Below are 15,522 nucleotides of genomic sequence, written 5' to 3'. Positions count from 1 at the left end.
ATATATATATATATATATATATATATATATATATATATATATATCTTTCTTTCTAGTGTCCAGACATATTTGCTGCTACACATAGTAGCCTATTTGGTGGTGCTAAAGCATCATATTTGTTTTGACAATTGACCAAAAAAAAAAAAAAAAAAGGAGAGAATTGTTTTGTCTTGCTAGGGAAAGCTTGCATTGGACGTCATACGCAGGGGTCTCATCCTCTATACATTTGGCATTAATATGCATATGATAAATGTAAACAGACTCCAAATTTTCTTTCATTGTTTTGTTTATTGTGATCCCACACAGGTTGTAGCCAGGAGAAATTTCTAGTGAATAATGATTGAAATTTAAGTTTGTTTGTCACACAAATCTATCAAAAGACTTGGAATATAGGGCATGAGTCATATGGACCACTTTAGTGATGTCTTTATTGTGTTTTATGGAATTTTGGACAGACATAGTGCCCTTTCACTTTTATTATAAAATATTAACATAATTTGTTCCCCAGAAGAGAAACTCATTTTAGAACAACATGAGGGTGTGTAAATGACAAAATTATCATACTTGCGTGGGTATCGTACTTGCGGTTTTGTGGTGGTGGTGGTGGTGGAGGGGGTTGTAGATATATACCAAAACTGAGAGTGATAAACTTTATATCATAGTAATAAAGACAACATAAACTGAATTATGAAAATTCACTTTATCAAACTTGTAAAATCCTGTTGATCTTGAAATGAACATGAATGATTCATCCATGTAATGTATTTTGTATTTGTTTTGACCTCATAATGTTTAACCAAAATGTCAAACCCAATTTTTCAGTGAAAATGACAGACTTCTCACGCGAGGTGTACGCCTTAGTGTGTTGTGCATACTGTTAAATAAAGTAAGTTAAAATATGAAAAAAGATTCATATCGACGTTGACAAATGATACTTAGAATGTACATAGTGTAGAGATTTGTGTAGCTTTAATTAACAAAATGTTACAAAACATGGCTTGATACAAATTTTGCTACCTTGCCAATACTGATCCATTGTTTTTTTTCCCAGTACAGAATATCTTTAACTTATTAACTTGCTAACTACACGCGGCTTCATTATAAATAAAGAGAAAACATAAACATACATAAAATATTTATATTTAATGTAACAAAATAAATTATAATTTTAAAATAGGTTACTTTTTAATACAAATACTACTAAATAAATATATACACTCTATAAACAATAGGTTGTTTACTAGGACAACTGACATGATACATACAATAAAACAATTATATAGGATAAACGTTAAAGCTACAGGAGAAACATTGTTTTAGTAATTACGTGAATTGTGCTTTGCCTCGGCTGTTCTGCGTGGGTGAATCTAATGGCGAATTTCATCAAAAGTAACAGAACTACTACTAATAATACCCTCTTGATTGGATTGGATGTACACTTGCATTTAAATAAAGAATTAAAAAGAAGCAATATGATATGACGTTAAACACATAGTATGCTGTTTCCCATGAAATCCATCCCAACAATTCCTGATGTACTTGTGCATTACTTAAATTGTTAATTTCAAACAGAAAAGTTACATAGTGTAGCTTTAATTATCTTTCATTACAAAAACAGTAAAGGCTATAAGGCAGAGTGACTTAAAAGCATTTTATACACATTCTGGGTGCTTTACAGATGATGGTATGCTTTACAGCAGTATCTCTTTCTTGAGTCACAGATGAACCCTCGCACCATAATAAAAAGTTTAGAGCACAAAGAAGAGATATTGTGTGTGCGCAACACAGAGTGTATTGCATCTATTCGACAGTTTACCAAGCCTTTTCATCAGGGTTTTAAATTCTAGTAACTGTGCTTGTGAATGATGTGTTTTTATTCAGTCCTCTTCTCTCCAGTGACCTCATTTAACAGACACCCGATAGTGAGTACCATACCATTCAGAATCACCAATAAACTCCAGCAAAATGCAGTCATTTTAAACAAAAGCACAGACCTTTATGTTCAAATTATGCACAAGGGAACATTGGAACATGTTGGAGGGAGTTTTAACGTGCTGAGTGTCATAACTAATTTTGACAGTGTTTCAATGCTGAATGGAGGAAGAGACGTTTTCAAACAGGAATTCCAATCAAATATACTGTCTTTTACTGTCTAATATAATGTCATCAGAAGACCTAAAATATAGGGCATGAAATTGTTTACGGTGCTTTTTCATTAAAGTGGAAGGTCATATTATACGAACATCAATAAACTCCTCTGGTTCGGTTATTAACCGTGAAGTACACCGTACCATCATGCCAAGATCAAAAGAGTTGCCCAAGCCCCTCAAATGTAAGGTTGTTGTAGCCTGTGAGTAGTGAGATTAGCAACATTATGTTTCCCATTTCTACATGAGCACATTCTAAACATTCATATTCTCTGTAGTTCCATACAGTTTTTGAATGAATTCAATGAAGTCTTTTGATAGAAAAATTAAGATTGAACTCAAAGTAAAGTTTGTCAAGACAAACATTAATGTTGGCTTAACAAAGCCTAGATTAAAGTTTATTCAGGACTTTTAATTTTTCTATTTTTTTACATTCCGCATACACATACTAACCCTAACACTGTTCCAAGCCAAAAGAGCTTGTCTGTATTTCTCTGTGATATTGTGGTGTATAGGATGGGGTCTTGAAAGGCTTTTCTAGATTCTGTTTGAACTTTTTTTTCTGAATTCCATTTTAATGGTTAAATTAAAATTTTAGTAATCAAACAGCATGTCTAATTAATTGAAATTATGAAACGTATACAATTTAACAACTGCTTATTTAAAATTGAACAAAAATCAAATTTTAGGGCCCTACAGAATTTTTTATTTATTTTTCCCAATTACCGTGATTTCTGTTTAAAATTTTCTGGATTCCCATTTAATGGTTTAATTGAATTTAATTAAAAAGCAGTTCTAATCGATTTAATTCATAAAACACAATTTATTAGTATTTTTACAATAGTCTTTTACAATAGCTTTCTGGATTTATGATTTAATACAAATTTATTGTAAAAAAACAAAACAAAAAAACAATGGCATACAAATGAATTTTATTATATGAATTATAATTTCATTATTACTATTATTATAATTATTAATACATTAATACAAGTACATTCAACTGAATTTTTTTTTTGTCAATTTCTTCAAGTGAATCGAAACTTTTGTTTTGATGGGATCTCTTGAAGACCTTTGTTTCTGTATAAAGATTTTTATCAAATGAAATAGTGAAATGTTTGTCAAGTCAACTTTCAGAGCATGTCTGGAGATTAATTTCGTGTAGAGTGTCTTTGAGACAGCATTGGATGAAAATACCATGCATAATTTTCTTTTAAAAGTGTTTTGCTATTTGGTTTTCAGGATGTTATAGTAGGTTGCTAGGCTGTTTTGACTGGGTGCTGAGCATCACTAGGGGGTTCTAGCTGGTTACCAGAATGTTCTGGCCAATTTGTTGTTAGGGTTGCTAAGTGCCAATAATAATAATAAATGCCAAGAGAGATAACACCATCTCTGTGGCAGCCCAAGGCTCTGTAAATAGTAAAATAAATAGTGGAACACAGTCCACTTCTTTCTTTAGCCAATCAAAGAACTTTCGATTTCTGCTTGCCAGTCATTTAGCAACACAAATTAAGATTTTATTTTCTCTCATCATCTTTTTTCCGTCTATTGAAAGTAGGGCTGTGCAAATAATCGATTGCGATTTTCGTGCACATCTCATCAGTAAAGCCGGTTCTGTGATTAGTTGTAAATCTCCAGCACATGCTTTCAGATGGAGCGGCATTTACTACACCGAGCCGTAGATCTATTACAAGCTACGCAATATCGCATTCAAAATCGCAGGCGATGTTATATATGTAACATTTTTAAGCTTCAAAAAGTACATTGCGAAAGTAATCCCTAAGAATCGAGTCTTCTGAAGAGACACAATCACTTATATGTTGAACTGATTTAATTTAGAAGATAATTCAGAAGTACTTTTTATTGTCCCTTTTTTACCCAGCGCTGGGTTGCCAAAATAACCCAAATTGGGTTGTTTTTAACCCAGCAGTTTTTAGTGTATGTAACATTTTTAAGCTTTAAAAAGTACATTGTGAAAGTAATCTCTAAGAATCAAGTCTGCTGAAGAGACACAATCACTTATATGTTGAACTGATTTAATTTAGAAGATTTAATTAGAAGATAATTCAGAAGTACTTTTTATATGACAATGATTACAAAATTATCATCTTGTAATTTAATATAGACTTAGAGCTGGGCTAAGTGTTTCAATAAAGCATGTTGAAGTTTTCCTATTTTATAGGGATCTTGCCTAAGGCACCTAAATGATGAGAAACGGGCTCTTACTAATAACAGAGATAACAAAGAAAGTCAGAGATAGTGATATAGTGGTGCAAATCTGTACATGTACTTCAGGCCTGTGTCTGTGGAATGACAGGCTGTAGTCTTGTGTATGTGTGTTTGTTCCCCTTCAGCAGGGGGAAAGAGAGAAAGCCGTCCAGCTCCCTTTGTCTCTTTTGTTGGAGTGGAGATTTAAAAGGTCAGTTAAAAGAGGGGGAATTTGAGAATGAGGGAGAGTTGCAGATGGAGGGGAGGGGCGAGTGAGTAATGTTGAATATGTGAGTGAGTGCATGGACACGCTGGAGTTTGTAAGGTGTGCGTAAGTATTTGAATAAAAACATTAATTGAAATAAATTGTATATAAATACAGTATATTAATCAATATTTTATTTAACGTGTAATGCGTTCCTTGTTACTTGACAATTATTACAGCATATTAATGTAGTATAATTTATCATTCAGACAACTATTGCTTTATCATTCTTTTACATTTTAAACTATGTATTGTATGGATTTACTGACATGTATACATCAGGAAAAAATCATCTATAATTTTGTACATTTCTAAATTCAGATACTAACTCTTTGCTACTACTACTACTACTACTAATTTTAATAGCAGTAATTCAGAAAGATGAACCTAACTCTAAACCAATAGGTAATTTAAATATTTTCTGCGCTCTGTTTCTCTTCCTTTGTCTCACTGATGCAGTCACACAGAACTCCTCAAAACTCTTTCTGGGACATGCATAAACATTCCTACCCTTGAGATTGTCTCTGTCCTGGGAAAAGGGGTTGCCATGGTGAAGAGAACATGAATGTTGGACCAGACCTTCTAGCCTTTTAGGGCTTTAATAAAGATTGTTCTCCTTTTTTATTCCCTGATGCAGGCTAGTAAAAGCCTTCTTGATCTGTTAAAAGTGCAGAGTTTTGTTGGCTGTTTGTCATTGCAGATATGAAATTTCTTTCTTTTTTTTGTAGGGAATATATGTAGATCCATACAACAATAGTCCCTTTGATGTTATGGAGGCAAAAACTCTAAAAGATGCATTCCATATTTAATGTTTATTTAGAGTAGAGAAACGTTAATGTACACTGATTGTGTAAGCAAGCATTCATTTAGGGATATTTGTGAAGAACTCCTTACAGTTAGTGGAGTCTCTTGGCAATCATTTGCTTCTTGTTGGAAAGCTCTGGTGGGTCTCTGGTTGTCCTGGGAACTACCCCTCTTTTCATTTTTTTCCCCTTGCTGAATTAGTGGGAACAATCCCCTACCCACCTCCACTCTCTCTCTCTCTCTCTCTCTCTCTCTCTCTCTCTCTCTCAGAACATGGCTGTTACATAAGGATACATTTGTTGCATATAACACAAACCTGCAGACTGTGCAGGCCTAAATGTTGACCTATAGAATTGTCTGTGTTTCAAAAGTGGGCCTTGCTTTTGGAGGGTTATGGAATGACCATTTCATGTTGCTTTAGACATTATTTGTGGGCTTGTTTCAGTGTTTGTACAAGATCCTCTTAGATGGCCTTATATTCTCAAATACTTTGATACATTGTGGAATGCTTGGTTGAGTCTATAATTTCCTCAGGGCCTGTCTGGCCTCAAACCATAATGCTTCCATTCCTGCTGCACTGTTTGGATCTCCTTTTAGCCAAAGGCTGTTTTTAGTTTAAAGGGGTCATATGATGCGATTTAATTCTTTATTTTCTCTTTGGAGTGTTACAAGCTCTTGGTGCATAAAGAAGATCTGTAAAGTTGCAAAGACTAAAGTCTCAAATCCAAAGAGATATTCTTTATAAAAGTTAAGAGTTAACCACGCCTACCTAAAACGGCTCGTTCGAACACGCCCCCACATATCTACCTCACTATGTGGGAAGATTTGCATAACGCCGCCCAAATGTTCACGCAAAGAAAGAAGGCGTAACTTTTATTCTCGCTGTAGTATTGTTGCCGCTGCCACCATGTCCTGAAGACGCTGTGTGCTTCGTTGTGAAAGCGAAACTACTTTGTTTGGTCTTCCAAAAGAGGACGATATCCGCTTCGTCATGCCTGGAGCTGATCCGTGCTGGTCGCTGAGGAAATACATCAACTTAGTGCTGTGGATCGCCGGATCGGCTTTCACCGTTTTCACCGCTTCTTTGCCGGGACCACCATTCTCGACCCCGCCGCCTCAGCGCACTCTTGCCCGGCTTCCGCTCACGCTAAGCCGGGGCTTTCGCTCACGCTAGGCCGCTGTGTTTTTCGTTGTGAAAGCAAAACTACTTTGTTTTGTTTTTCAAAAGAGGATGATATCCGCTTCGTCATGCCTAGAGCTGATCTGTGCTGGTCGCTGAGGGAATACTTCAACTTAGTGCTGTGGATCGCCGGCACATTTTATGGAGGACTGTTTACTGATCCTGGGAGAGTAACGTTAGACTAAAATGCCGGCAGTTCTGACTCACGTAAGTACGTTTTCTTTTATCATTTGCCACTGATGATTCAAACGGGAGTTTTGGGCAGTGTGGAGTAACGTTAACACTTGTTGTTTGTCATTCCTCTGATCACAAATGCAGACAGAGTTTTATGTTTACACGGCGCGATGCAATGCAACGCGTAAAAAGACAGTACAAGTCATTATAATCAGTAATTATGTCCCCACTGGATGCAGCAAATGCCTCGTTTGTAATGGGTTTTAATGTTTTTGTGTCGTCGCTCCGGCCGGGACATGCCATCACAGTATGTGAGGGGTGTAACATTTCCGTCTCATGCTTGAGGTATTCGGCCAATCACAGCACACCTCGCTTTTTCAGAACGATGAGTTTTGTAAAAATCGACGCGTTTCAAAAAGGCGGGGCATAAAGGAGAAACAATAATGTACAGTATGTGGAAAATAATGTGTTTTTTTAACTTTAAACCAGCATAAACGCATTTCATTACACCAAATACACCAAATAATGTTCTTTTTAGCAGAATCATATGACCCCTTTAATAAATAAACAGTTCAAAGCACATTATCTATAGTATTCAATTATGTCATCAAACATTCCCTGCCACAATACTGGTTAAGGAATGGCATAAACAAAGGAAAGCAAAGCACTTCTCTGCTGCTGCCGAACTGCATAGAGAAAAACTATTCTGAGAAATGGATAAGAGTTAGAGGGACCTGTTGGAGTGCATAATTTCTGCTGCTTTTTGATACAAAAACTTGATACAAATGGATATATCAATGTCATAAATTAATATTTTAGGATTTACTTAAAGTTGATTTTTAGTAATGGAAGAATATGCACAATGATTGATCCAGTTGTCCCACTTTACCTATATTCGCCCTTTCCTTTGGATTATGATTTCATTAAGTTCTCATGAAGTGATTAGAGAAGATAAGCTTATAGGAATCCTAAAAGAATAATTAGCTTTAAAATGTGAATTCTTTCATCATTTCCTCACCCTTATTCATTCTACAAAAAAGTTCACGTTGCTCTTTTTAAATTATTGAAAGCATACATTAAACCTGGATTGTTAAGCTTAAAAAAAAATAAAAACATCATAAAAGCCTGTGTGCCATGTGTAAACAGGGTGTGCAACAATTAAGCACAATAAAGTGAAATACAGCTGCATGCAGCAATAATAAGAGTCCAAGCATGTGTGGACATGGAAAACATAACCAACACAAACAATTTAAAAGAATCCTATGCGTGTTGTACATACAGTTTTGGCGGCAAATTTCTCCTTTATTGATAGCAGTTGGAAAACCTTGAAGAGCCACACAGAAAGTTATGAGTGTTAAGTTATGTGAAGTTTTAACTGTGTTTAACACGTACTAGTAAATTAGGCAATACGGAAATAAAATCACTCAAAAAGAAATTAAAATCTACAAAGATAATGGTATCATCTATAAAAATTCAAGCATTCCTAGCTAGTACGTTTAAGCTTTCTCTGTATATATTCTAGTGCTTTAAACATAAACCAGCACCATATATTCAGTCACATTCCATTGCATTTTTTTTCTAATTGAACTATAGGCCTATTTATGGAAATAACAGCAGCATAATACATGATCATAAATGCAACAACACAATGGATTATTCAAATACAAACAATGTAAAGATGAAAAAATTACTAGAAGTTTTCATTAAACTGAAAATTAAAAGAAGAATGAACAGAAGATGTAATAAGCTGATATGTGTTTTGTTCAGAGGCTGTAATGCTGTTAAAAGTGATGAAAATATTGTGAAGGAGGTGGGCTTTAAAAAAGTTCTTCCTCCTAATTACAGCTTAGTAAGTACTGAAATGTTAAAACATACTTTATCAATAATTGAGTGTGTTTATGGCTATATGGCTCTTTGATAAGGGAGCCATTTGGGATTTAATCTTTAATGATTAGATAGTGATGAGCTATTTCGGCACCAAAGACATTTATTCATAAATCTCTCTAAATATGTCACATGTCCCAGTCCTGTTATGTTTGTTCTGAGTGCTGTAAGCGACTTCATTCTCGAATCTGACCCAATTATCCAATCCAATATACGAACGGTGTTATTGTCCTGTCACATGTTTTTGCCTTTGTCCTATGAGTGATACAGCAAAGTGCCCCAGCTCCTTTGTCTTTGTCTCCACTCCCATTTTAATCTTCATTCATCACTGTAATGAGTGCTTTTGGTCTTTGTGTTGTGGGTTGTTGTGCTTGATTCCCTCCCTCTTTCCTCCCACCTTTCTACAGCTTTCTTTGCACATTTCTTGAGCCTTGAGCCAAATCTGAGGTGTGAAGAACTTGTAAAATCTTGACCCTTTGATAAAAGTTTAGTCTTTGTCTCAAACCACACAATTCTCCTTTCTATCATTTATGATTGCTGTATATCCTAAAATTAAGTGAAGCATTCTACATGGTTATATCTAACAACATGACAAAATAATAGTTGTCTGTTGTGGTTTATGTTGTACAATATGTTCACATAGCATTGGTTCACCAAAATGTAGCCTAGTTGTGAATCCTGAATATTTAAGGTGTTAGTTTGGTTATAAGTAACAGTGAATGTTGCAGACTCAATGTGGCCATAACCACAAACACAACAAAGTTGAGAAAAGACTTTCAATTAAGAGACCAAAATCAGTGTAGAGTGTGTAATCGCAGAGATTTTTATGAGGCTGCTGTAATCAAACCGAGTCCTCTCTATCCCAAAAGAACGTTGAAACCAGAGTTCAATCAACTGCGGTTCCTGTACTGACCGGTGGAACTCGCTGTTCTGGCTACGAGCCTGAGTGGTCTTGTTGACCCATATAGCCCTGGGTCTGCAGTTTTTCCGCATATAGATATCCCCGTGGCAATGAACATGCACACTTTCCCATTTAATTTTCAGTGTAGGCATGTGTCTAATTTTTATATCACAATAATTTCTGAACCTTTTATCTTGTTATATGGTATTATCACAGTTATTGAATTACGCTACAAAAAACACACGATGATGTTCTGTTTATCATAAGTGCTGGAGCTCTTTAAATCAGCAGACTGGATTCTGTTTGGACGTCAATGTTTCGTTTCATCAAATTGTTGTGATTCTAAAAATATTGTTCCTCTGTGGCATTTTAGTTGTGGTGTGGACAGTGCTATTCTTTTACATTTAGGTTGGTCTTTAAAACTATCTTCATCGTTATAGGTTTCATGCTTGGTGTGAATGAGCTTTAACTATAAATCAGTGTTTTAAAATTCAAATAAGTGTTAAGATTTCACTTATGAACAGTTAAAGGGGTCCTATTATGCTTTTTCACTTTTTTAATTTTAGTCAGTGTGTATGTTTGGGCATAAAAAAGATCTAGAAAGTTACAAATCTCAAAGTCCACTCCAAAGGGAGATATTTCGTTTTTTAAAAATCCCTTTTCAAGAACTACAACAAACGGCTCGTTTGAACTACAGCATTTGTTTTCCGAGCTTTGTGATATCACAAAGTGGCTCATTGGAATAGCATTACAAATAATTCTTTGTAATTATTTGTAATGCTACAGAAATTCGAATGGTTGGGAGGGGCGAGGTTGTGGTTAGATCACTTGGTTGAGTGAGTGCATCATTGAAAATGAAGAAGAAGAGCTGCTGTGCTGTAGTGTCAAATTTTCGGCATGTCTAGAACAATTCTTACAAGTATAACACGACGTAGCTGGGCGCCATGGACAGACGCCGAACGGCGCCGCCGGTGTTCCTACACTCATAGAAAATAATGTATTTGAATTTTAAAGACGTGGTGCGATGCTGCGCTTCTCGTCCGGTGTGCGACCGCCTGAAACCCTGTTTTTTTTCACCTCCATGCCCAAATGTCTTTGTTTGAGCTTCTGAAAGCGGATGATGTCAGGAAACAGTGGTTGCAATTTATTTTTTAACTCCGTTCCTGAGCATTATAAACCCAATTTGCTATTGTGTGCTGCGCATTTTACTGAGGACAGCTTCCACAACACGAGGGAGTACAGTGCCGGATTCGCCCAAAAGTTTTTGTTGAAAGATGGAGCAAGGGGCGAGGCAGTAATGAAACACTGTCTAAGCTGTTTGCCAATCACAACGCACTGGGACAGCTAACCAATCACAACACATTTAGTTTTTCGGAAGGCGGACCTTCATCAAAGCCGGAACTAACCGAGCCGTTTGTGGCAGGCTGGGGAGAAAGGTATTTTAATAATGTAAATTATGTGAAAAATAATGCGTTTTCCGAACCACCAAGCATGAGAGCATGTTCTAGTACACCCCCAAAACAAAATCAAGGCTTTGTAAAAGAGCATAATAGGACCCCTTTAAATTATTTGATTATTTGTAAAACTAACAAATAAAAATCCAGCATAGTCCTTTATAACGATTATATTTGAAAAGAACACAACTAAAGAACAATAATAAAGAATCAGAACACCTTTTGGACTGGTATATTTTAACTGAATGCAAAAATGTAAGCATGTTTACTTTTTCTGGTTTGAGCTTTAATTGGTGAGGTAAAAAGATGTGTCCCTGGCACTAAATGCTCTCACTGAAGGAGCACTTGTTGCAGAGAAACGTTTGAGCTATAGCAGCAAGATGAGGTAGTTCTTAAGCATACTGCAATGGATCTGTTTCTGATTTTATTGTTGGCACAGAAAGGTACACCTTACCTCAGCTTCAGCCATTGATTTGAGGAAGCTTCTGCCTTCACGCTCCCCTTCCCCCTTGTCTTGTGGAGGTGATTTTCTTGAGCATGGTGGCAAAGCTTTTTGCTCAGAGGTGGGATGGACATTTGTTCTGTATGGGCAACTACCTCATTCAGTGGTGTCATCTCTGTCAGTTTTGATGCTTCCTTGATTCAGCAGTTGACTCCGGCCTTGAAGTCAAAAACATATTTTTCCAAACATAGGAAAAAGTATGTTTTTTGTTGCCTGTTTTAATGTGGTGGGAAAGTTGTCAGTAGTCTAATCTCATGTTATTGAGAGTGAATAAGGGCATATTCAGATCTTCTTCTGACTGTTTTCCCCCCAAGCTTATTTACACCTTTTTTTTGTCGTTGTTGTTGTTGCAGTTCATTGTCTCATCAGGCTTTTAGTTGGTCTGGATTAAGCCTAAAAACACACTTATTTCAGTTTGGATAATTTCTTTTTATATAATTTAAAGAATTTGCAGCGCTTGTAGTAAGAGTTCAACATTATCAAAGTCCATCACGGAGTTGAGTCTCAGTGGAGAGACAAATCATTTGATTTCAAACCTGTATGATATTATTCTCTCTGTGAAACACAAAAGGGAAGTTTTGAATAATGTTCCTGCTCTCTTTACTGTACAGTGACAGGTCATAGTGACCATGTCTGTAAAGCTCAAAGAAGCATCGTAAAATCAGTCCATAAAACCTGTGCACTACATTCCAAGTCTTCTTAAGCCTTACAATGGTTTTGTTTATAGTTTAGATTTATTTCTTCATATAACAACAACATTAGCCAGTAGTTCAGTGTTTCAGGTTCAAAGGTGCACACACATTGGTCTGGCCTTTGTCTGTGTTAATATTTAGCTATTCAAGGATAACGTGTGTGTGTGTGTGTGTGTGTGTGTGTGTGTATACTTTACCATATGGGGACAAATTTGTACCAAGTGAGCTAAAGCTGACAAAACCTCCTTTTTAAGGATGTCCTTGTTTGTAAACTAATACTAATGGATGCTAAAATAATAATACAGTAATAATAATTTTGAAAAATATGTTTATTGATTGTCGAATGGCGAAAGTTTTCTGTTATGGTTAGGGTGTGGGTTAGGTTACAGTATCTTTAACTAGCTGTAAATAAATAAAAAAACAATAGAAATCTATAGAATAACCCCATTTGGATAGCTAAATATGTAAGGGTGTGTGTGTTCCACTTTTTTTCAGATTTCCCATCTGTGAGATGTAAAAGAAACAAAGTACATAAACAAACCTCACATATCTTGGTTTAATATTCTTGATAGAGGCCATAGTTCAGGATTTTAACAGCTGACATTATTACCAATTTCTTGATATCAGACTTATTCAGATGACATTATATTATTTGAGACATTCATTTTTTTGAGCTTTTTATTTAAGCATTAGGAACTCTATTATAACATGTTATATGGAAAATCTTTGCTCATGACCTCAGTTAAATTCATATTATTGCCTTGTCATTTTTTTTGTTGACAAAAATAATGTAAGCTTAATAAACATTAGCATGCTAACACAATATATTATTTATTTTAAGATATATTTGTATTTAATTGACCAGTTTATTAATCTAAACATTGTTAACATTTAATAAACTGAACAATCTGAAACTGCTGTCACCAACACCTCGCAGTCTTTTAATGAAGTCTTGAAGTAGATATTTTTAGGATATAGGATATTGGACATCAATGTTAACTTGAGGTTTTGGTTGAAGGACTTGAGCGTGTATGTCACCCTAGAGGTGTGTTGGGCAAGTGTGTGCATGTTTTTGGCCAGAAGATCAAATAATTTGTGTGTTTGAGTTGCTCTTAGTATTAGATGACTGGGCTGTTCTCTTTCCCATGTGTTGTGTTCTTTTCTCTTTAGACTGAACATAAAATCAATATTTTAGGATTTTGTTTTGCTTTTGTAGTACATTTTAATACCTCATATACAAGAGTTAGTTTCAGTCCTCACAATATAAGCACTCTTTGCGATCTTTCGATGCTTGGCCACTCAAATTTAAGTTTGTAGTATATTTATTTCTGTCTTGTTGTATTTCTTGTTTCAGTCTGAAATGTCACAGTAGGAAGTAAAATGTGTTGCGAACACCATTTCATGTTGACTTTTAAGGAATGTTTAGCTGGCAGGAAGAGATATAACTATTACACTTGTCCTACACAGAGTCTAGCAGATATTTCCTTAAGATTTAAGACAGAATACTCAGGTTTAAACATGTTGTGTTTACAGGACTCCTAGCTCAGAGCATTACTGTGCTGAAAGTAGCCTCATGGACTGTTCATTCACTGTCAATTCAATAGCACATTGAATTGATTCTTCAAAGACTTTTATATATACAGCTTTTTATAGAGGCAGCTGTGCCACTATTTAAATGGGATGCTGCAGGTCTATATTAGGCTATGTTCACCCTGCAGACATTAGTGCTCAATTCCAATTTATTGATCAGATCTGATTTTTTTTTTTGTATGACTGTTCAGATTATTTATAAATGTGGCCAATATCCGATTCCATTGTGAATGAATGACGGTCCTGAACTGACCCATATGCATAAAAAGAATGTTAACAAGATGGCGTGAAGCATTCTGTCATACAGAAGTAAACATGGAGACCACTGAAGTAAACGTTCATGCAGTCATTTATAAGTCGATTTACTGCGGACACCAGTAAACTTGTGAGCAGGTGACAAGGATTACAAAGATGAGAAGAATAAGAAAAAAAGTTTAAATATTTATGGTACAAACCCTTAAATGGGTCATATGATGCGATTTAAATTTTTCCTTTCTCTTTGGAGTGTTACAAGCTCTTGGTGCATAAAGAAGATCTGTAAAGTTGAAAAGACTAAAATCTTAAATCCAAAGAGATATTCTTTATAAAAGTTAAGACTTGTCCACGCCCTCCTAAAATGCCTCGTTTAAACACGCCCCCACATGGCTATGTCAATGTGTAGGAAGATTTGCATAACACCGCCCAAATGTTCACGCAAAGAAAGAAGGCGTAACTTTTATTCTCGCAGTAGTATTGTTGTTGCTGCTGCCGTTATTAATTAAGTCGTTATAACGAGAAAACAACTCTCGTTATGTCGATATAACGAGAAAATTAAGTCGTTATAACGAGAAAACAACTCTCGTTATGTCGATATAACGAGAAAATAAGTCGTTATAACGAGAAAACAAGAAGGGAAAAAAAAATAATGCATGGCCGCTTAGAACTTCCGTATTAACCTGACCATAAACAATCTTTAATAATTGACAATCAATTTTACGTGGTGAGAGATTTATTTGTGAAGGATTAATTATCTCAGAATTTTATTGTAGTCATACATTATGTACAGTTTGTCTGAGCTGTGCATTAATTTTAACAGGTGGCTTTTATGCAGGAGGCTTTGATGCATCACAGCCACTTCTCAAATGTCAAAATGCTTTTATGATGCACAGTTAATTTAAATAACATGTTTGAAGAACCAAATTAGCCAGAGATCAGTTATCATGATTTAAAGATCTGGCATCTGTCAAATCATCTGTTTTGAATTGATGTACTTAGATGTATAGATGTATTAAAGGGGTCATATGATGTTACTAAAAATAACATTATTTTGTGTATTTGGTGTAATGAAATGTGTTTATGCAGTTTAAGGTTAAAAAAACACATTATTTTCCACATACTGTACATTTATTGTTTCTCTATGCCCCGCCTTTCTGAAACGTGTAGATTTTTACAAGGCTCATTGGTCTGAAAAGCAAGGTGTGCTGTGATTAGCCAGCTATCCAGTGCATTATGATTGGCTGAATACCTCAAGCATGTGACGGAAATGTTACGCCCCTACCATAATGTGATGATGCCCTGTCAGGCAGGAGTGACGATTCAAAAACATGAAAACCCATTTTAAACGAGGCATTCGTTGCATCCAGTGGGGACATAATTACTGATTATAATGACTTATACTGTCTTTTTACGTGTTGCGTTGCATCGCGCCGCGTAAACATAAAACCATGTCTGCATTTGTGATC

The 15,522-nt window shown here is 35.5% G+C and overlaps 1 protein-coding gene across 4 annotated transcripts in view; it reads left to right on the top strand.

The window, feature by feature from the left end:
• Positions 1-15,522, top strand: part of plxnb1b (plexin b1b) — a 49,826-nt gene that overhangs the window by 1,534 nt on the left and 32,770 nt on the right. Inside the window, exon 1 of one of the 4 annotated variants that reach the window (XM_016273667.1) lies at positions 4,660-4,680. The exons of the other annotated variants lie outside the window; for them this stretch is intronic. The gene's annotated coding sequence lies outside the window, so the exon portion shown is untranslated. Of the gene's footprint in view, positions 1-4,659; positions 4,681-15,522 lie in introns of those variants that run through there. 4 annotated transcript variants of the gene reach the window in all.

This window comes from Sinocyclocheilus grahami, unplaced genomic scaffold, assembly GCF_001515645.1.
Source record: "Sinocyclocheilus grahami isolate Dianchi unplaced genomic scaffold, SAMN03320097.WGS_v1.1 scaffold80.1, whole genome shotgun sequence".
NCBI lineage: Eukaryota > Metazoa > Chordata > Actinopteri > Cypriniformes > Cyprinidae > Sinocyclocheilus > Sinocyclocheilus grahami.
The sequence above is the reverse complement of the archived record's forward strand: the minus strand, read 5'-3'. Positions and strand labels throughout refer to the sequence as shown.